Here is a 6,715-nt window from a genome sequence, read left to right as displayed (position 1 = left end):
TACCTGTACATGATGTATCTTGGTTCTTATTTTCTCCCAATTACCTGTGAGACCTTCACCCCCTCCACCCTTCCCTATTTACATAGATTTCATTTCCATTTTTTTTCTTTTCTCATAATTTTTCCTTTCCCATCTTCCCTTTCCCCTTCCCCTCCCACCACCTCTACACCTTTGGACCTTTTCCTATTTCAAATTATCAGTTATTCATTTTAATCATTTTAATCCTTATTTACACTTTCAGTTTCTCACACTAGAGAAACTATTTGGTATTTAAACGTGTGACCTATTTATTTCACTTAAGAGTATGTCGTCAATATGCATCCACTTAGCTATAAATGTCTCTAGTTTCTCATTCTCTATGGATTAGTAGTACTCCATTTTATTAAAAAACCACATCTTCTTTATCCAGTTTCCAGTTGATGGGCACTTGGGCTGTTGCCAAGCTTTCCCCATTACAAACTGTGCTGCTATAAACATGGGCGCACATATATCACTGTGGTATGATTCTTTTAATTCTTTGGAGAAGATCCCCAGCAGTGGAATAGCGGGGTCAAATGGGACTTCCAGTCCTAGTTATTTGAGGTATCTCCACACTGATTTCCATAATGGTCGCACCAGTCTGCACTCCCACCAACAATGGAGAAGGGTTCCTTTCTCTCCACAGCCCCTCCAGCATTTGTGATTGGTTGATTTCATGATAGCAGCCATTCTTTCTGGGATGAGGTAGAATCTCAGTGTTGTTTTCATTTGCATCTCACAAATAACCAGTGATGTTGAACATTTTTTCATATATTTCTTTGCTGCTTTTACTTCTTCATCTGAGAAATGTCTGCTCATTTCAGATGTCCATTTTTGAATTGGGTCTTTGAATTTGGGGGATCTGATTTTTTTCAGTTCTTTATATATTCTCGATAGGAGACCTTTGTCTGAGGTACAGCTGCTGAAAATTTCTTCACATATTGTAGGTTGTCTGTTAGCTCTGTTGGTGGTTTCTCTTGCAGTGCAGAAGCTTTTTAATAAGATGAGATCCCAGTTGTTGATTCTTTGTGCTACTTCTTGTGCTGCTGAGGATTTAGAACACCATACGTATAAGCATAACAGGTTTATTTGGGAGGTTTCAATTATTATGAAGGTTTTAATCCATAGTCACATGACTCCATTGCCTTTGGGCCCACAGCACAGTGGTACATCATGGTGGTATATCATGGCGAATGGCACAGTCATGGCAGTACATCATGGCAGATCGTATAGTCATGGTGGCCAGGAAGAAAGTGGCAGAGGTCCCGACAGCCACTCCAAAGTGACCTAACTTCTCTCACCCGATCCCAGCTCTTAACCACTCGACACACTCTTAACAGGGCCATGTGCTGTGGATTAAGCCTTCACATGGGCCTTGGTGGGACTTTTTAAATCCAAACTCTCACATACATCAAAGAGACAGCTTTAGTTTTCTAAGAAGTTAGTTAAGAGTTTAGAGTGTATAAAAACCTGTAAATCACAATCCAAAAGAATCTTAGGTTCTTCTCTGACTAAAATAATAGTAATAATAATAATAGCACTTCTGCCTATGTACTATGTCTCTTTCAGGCTTTTCTTTTTACCTCCTTAGGCCATTTTTGGAGAGATGATTTATGCATTAAATATCTCACTCATTCTGCTGATCCCTTAGCCCCAGGTCACCCTTAAGATGAGGTGTGTTCTGGTTATGGATGGCTGTATAATAAAGCATCACAACAGAGCAAGCACTTTGTTCTTCTCATGAATTCATGTAAAGAAAATTTTCTGTACCTCCTAATATTTGTGGCCTCCACTAGGAAGAAATAAGTGGCTGGAGCTGATCCCACTAGTCAGGCTAGAAGCATCTGGAAGCTCCTTTCCTTACACACTGGGTGTCTGGCAAGGATGATTCAAAGGCTAGCATTGTCAACGTGAATTCTCCACATGGTTTGGTGTGCGCCACAGCACAGAATTACATGAGGGCATTGTATATGCCATAGATTTAAAGAGTAGGCATCCGAGTGCACAAGACAGAACAGCATCCTCTTGTAACCTTGACTCAACTGCCACTTCAAATCCCAGAAATCCTCTGTTAGTGAAAATAGTTCCAAGCCCATCCAACTGCAAAGGGAGGGGCATAGATTCCACCACTTGATGGACTTTGACTCAAAACATTTGTGGTCAACTTTTGCAAACACTACAAGTTTACAAAGAGAGGCAAGTTTCCCTACCCAGAATGTTAAATGGAATGAAAAGTGATAATTCACAATTGAGCATATTGTCTCTGATTGTGTATGTTTTTTGCACAAGTTCTTTAAGAATTTGGAAGAAGGGGACAGATTGAAGAGGCTCACATGAATGTAGCCACTAAACTCATTTATGTTATCATCTAATCCCCAGAAGATCTATTTCAAGTGGAAGATACAAATAAGAGCTAAGATTATTTGCTTGAATGTTATTTGATCTAAAAGATAAGACATAGTCAAGTTTGAAACTTTGCATGAGTTTGTCTATTTTGAGAATACTGCAATTCCTGCTAATGTGTGAGCAGATCGATGTCTGTGGTCAGAAGGGTCTCCTTTCTGCTTCTATTCCATGCTCAGTACACTGAGTGACTTTTGTGACCATAACCAGTTGGGGAATTTTCTGTCTCTTCACATGAATATTTTTGAGCTTATTGATCTCATTCTCCAAGTTTTGATATATAATTTCTTCAAATGATGGTTCTAGACAACACATCCATTCCTCTTTCCTACTCAACTGCCCCAGCGATTTGAAATAAATATTAGGCTGAATTATAAATTTGTTGCCCATTTGTTGACTAGCATTTCAAGCAGAATAAAATCAGAGGAATAAAACATAAATGGGGTTACATATTTACAATGTGTGAAGTAGGAGGCATAAAAATAACAAAAATTATGACTCTAGCTATCAGGATTTTTTTTTTTTTTTTTTTTTGGTACCGGGGATTGAACTCGGGTCCTTGAACTCTCGAGGCAAGTGGCAGAACCACTGAGCTAAATCCCTGGCCCCTAGCTATTGTGATCTTTGAGATACCATGTGGAGAAGAGCCCCCTTATCAGTCTTATGTAGATTATAACATAAGCAAAAAATGAATTAATGTTGCATTAAACCATAGGCATTTGAGGCTAAGTTTGCCAGCACAGTATAACCTAGCCTAAAATAACGCAGACATCACTGGGCTAAAATTACATTAAAATTATGAATGGCATTAACTTAGTGATCAGGTGGCAGGCAACACAGAACCAAAAATGGTAGGTGCCCATATTTTGTGGTGGCCAAGTATAGAGCTATTCTGCTGTCTCACTAAACTGTAAGGTGGACCACATGTTTCCTGAGCCAGATGCTTAAGGAGATATCTGTGGGAAATAGACTCTTAGTTCTGAAGTTGGTTGCTATTGTTTGCAGCCAATAAAATGTCACAAGAAATAAATCACCCAAGAAAAGAATAGACCAGTTTACAAGCAAGGAAGATAATTGATGATAATAATATAGGTTTTCAAGATAAGAAAACAAATGCCGAGAAAAATGTTTAGAGCAGTATACAGCATTCATCTCTGAGAAATGTGCCTGGATGACACAGGGTGGAGTTGAGAAAGCAGAGCAAATGGCTTTCATCTTATCTGAAATGTTTTATTTGCTATAATGAGAATGTATGCATGAATGAATGTAAAATTTGTCTCTTTAATTGGAAGTAAATACAAAGTTTGATGACATACCTTTTTATTTTAAAAATCTAAATTATAGACTTATTGTTCTAGAAAGAAGGAAAGAAAGAAAGGAAGAAAGAAAGAAAGAACTAAGCGAGGAAAGGAATGAGAATTTGAATGAATTTTAAGATAGCCAATAATATCTGTCAACTTGTTAACATATTTCAGCAAAAATATCAAAGGGGGCCCAGGGATCTAGCTCAGTGGTTCCGCCACCTGCCTCGCAAGCAGAAGGACCCGAGTTCGATCCCCGGTACCAAAAAAAATATATATAGATAGATATAGATGTAGATATAGATATAGATAGATAGATAGATAGATAGATAGATAGATAGATAGATAGATAGATCGATCTATATATATCAAAGGGTTGTACCCTTCCTGTCTCTGCTCCAGATAGCTTAAAAGTACTCCTTTTCCTGGACTTTAAAGTGGAATGGAAGGCATGGGAATGACAAGACAAAGAAATTGATGATTGGCAGCCTCCTAAAAGTAATTGTGAGTGTGGCTGTTTGGAAAAATATCTAAAGACCCTCTTTTCCACCTGGAACCACGGAGGTGTCAACGAGAAGTAAAAAAAGGTTCCTGCTGTGCCTGAAACCCTTAAGAAAAAGAAAAGACATTTTGCAGAGCTGAAGGTAAAGCACTTAAGAAAGAAGTTTGCCCAAAAGATGTTTTGAAAGGCAAGGAGGAAGCTCATCTATGAAAAAGCCAGGCAGTGTCATCAGGAGCATAGGCATATGTGCAGGGCTGAGATCTGAATGGCTAGGATGTCAAGAAAAGCTGGAAACTTCTGGGTACCAGATCCACCATGTCTGGGTCAGCGGTATCAATGGTGTGGGCCCAAAGGCCCACAGGTGTTGCAGCTTCTTCACCTTCGCCAGATCTTCAATGGTACCATTGTTAAGCACAACAAGGCTTTAATTACCATACTGAGAATTGTGCAGTCATATTTTGCATGGGGTGCCCAAACTTGAAGTCAGTCAGTGAACTAATCTACAAGCATGGCTGTGGCAAAATCAATAAGAAGTGAAATACCTTGACAGATAACTCCTTGACTGCTCGATTTCTTGGTAAATATGGCATCATTTGCTTGGACAATCTGATTCAAGCGATCTATATTTTTGGGAGGTGCTTCAAAGAGGCAAATACCTTCCTGTGGCCCTTTAAATTATCTTCTCCATGAGGTGGAATGAAGAAAAACACCACCCACTTTGTGGAAGGTGGAGATAGTAGATATAGGGAAGACCAGGTCAACAGGCTTATTAGGAGGAACTAAGGTATCTACCATGTTGTTCTTATGATTTGGTCAGTTAATAAAAAGAGCCTAATTTTTCCAAAAGACTTAAAAGAATCATACCACAGAGATATATGTGTACCCATGGTTATTGTTATTGTGGCACAGTTTGTAATAGCTAAAGCTTGGAAACAGCCCAAGTGCCCATCAACTGGAGACTGGATAAAGAAAATGTGTTTTTTAATAAGATGGAATAGTACTCAGCCATAAAGAATGAGAAATTAGAGACATTTATAGCTAAATGGAGGCATAATGAGGCCATACTATTAAGTGAAATAAATAAGACACATGTGTAAATACCGAATAGTTTCTCTAGTGTGAGAAACTGAGAGTGTAAATAAGGATTAAAAGGATTAATAACTAATAATTGATACTTTGAAATAGGAAAAGGTCCAAAGGGACCAATAAAAGAATTTAAGAAAAAAAAAATGTCTGCTTCCAAAAATAAAAGATCAGAGGAGCAGGTGAGTTAAAAATTGTGCCTTTTCAAGAATTAAAATGGGGCCGAGGATTTAGCTCAGTGGTTCCACCGCCCGCCTTGAAAGTGCAAGGTCCCAATTTCAATCCCCTGTACCAAAAAAAAAAAAAAGAATTAAAATGGCCATGGCGTACAATCATTTCGGAAAGCAGATTGTCAATTCCATATTAAACGTGTACTTACAGTCACAATCAGCAATCCCATCTTAGTTGTTTACCCTATAGAAATGAAAATATGGATCTGCAAAAATAACTTTTCAAAACTATTGATGACTGTTTCATTTCCCATAGTCTCAATCAAGAATCAACCCAAATGTTCTCCACCAAGCAATAGATTCCACATGCTGAACATATTCATACAATGTGGTAAAGCTCTGCAGTTGGAAGGAACTACTGCTTACATATGCCACTGCATAGATAACTAACAAAGGTCTCATGCTCAGAGAAAGGAGCTACAGTAAAAACTTGTTCTGCATAACTCCACTTATATGAAACTCTAGAAAATAAACTCCATCTGTAGTGACATAAAGACTGTCCAGAAAGCCACAGAGTTAGTCAAGTATTTGGGAGAATAGAATAAGGAGGCTACTTTCTGCCAGAAAGTCTTTTTCTCATGGCTTACTCTGACTCAAAATTTTGCCCTCCTCTAAGATCTCTGCATCTGAAGTTTAGAAGTCTATCTTTTTTCCCCAACAAGCTCCTTTATGCCTCACCTTCTGCATTTTTCCTTCCTATATTTGCCTTTTATTTTCTTATTTGTTGCATTTCAAACTAGAAACACCTCACCTCTGCAAGTGAGGACACTTGTTTCTAAGAGGTTATTTCTTTCCCCGCCCCCCCCAACTCTTTTATTGGTACATTTTAGGTAAACAATACATTTACATTTATCACTGGGTGATTCTACCTGTACGTGATGTATTTGGTTCTTATTTTTTCCCCATTACCTGTGAACACTTCACCCCCTCCACTCTTCCCTATTTACATAGATTTTGTTTCCATTTTTTTCTTTTCTCATAATTTTTCCTTTCCCCTTCCTCTCCCACTACCCATACTGCTTTAGACCTTTTCTTCCTATTTTAAATTATCAATTATTCATTTTGATCATTTTAATTCTCATTTACACTTTCAGTTTCTTACACTAGAGAAACTATTCAGTACTTATACATGTGTGTCCTATTTATTTCACTTATGAATATGGCCTATGGGGCTATTT

The 6,715-nt window shown here is 38.1% G+C and overlaps 1 pseudogene; it reads left to right on the top strand.

Moving 5' to 3' along the window:
• Positions 1–3,950: 3,950 nt before the first annotated feature.
• On the top strand, positions 3,951–5,007 carry LOC101719744 (large ribosomal subunit protein uL30 pseudogene; annotated as a pseudogene).
• Positions 5,008–6,715: the final 1,708 nt, after the last annotated feature.

The sequence above is a fragment of the Heterocephalus glaber genome, unplaced genomic scaffold, assembly GCF_053883595.1.
Source record: "Heterocephalus glaber isolate CG9 unplaced genomic scaffold, H.glaber_assembly_v1.0 deba00001531, whole genome shotgun sequence".
Taxonomy (NCBI): Eukaryota; Metazoa; Chordata; class Mammalia; order Rodentia; family Bathyergidae; genus Heterocephalus; species Heterocephalus glaber.
This window is presented reverse-complemented; position numbering and strand designations above follow the sequence as displayed.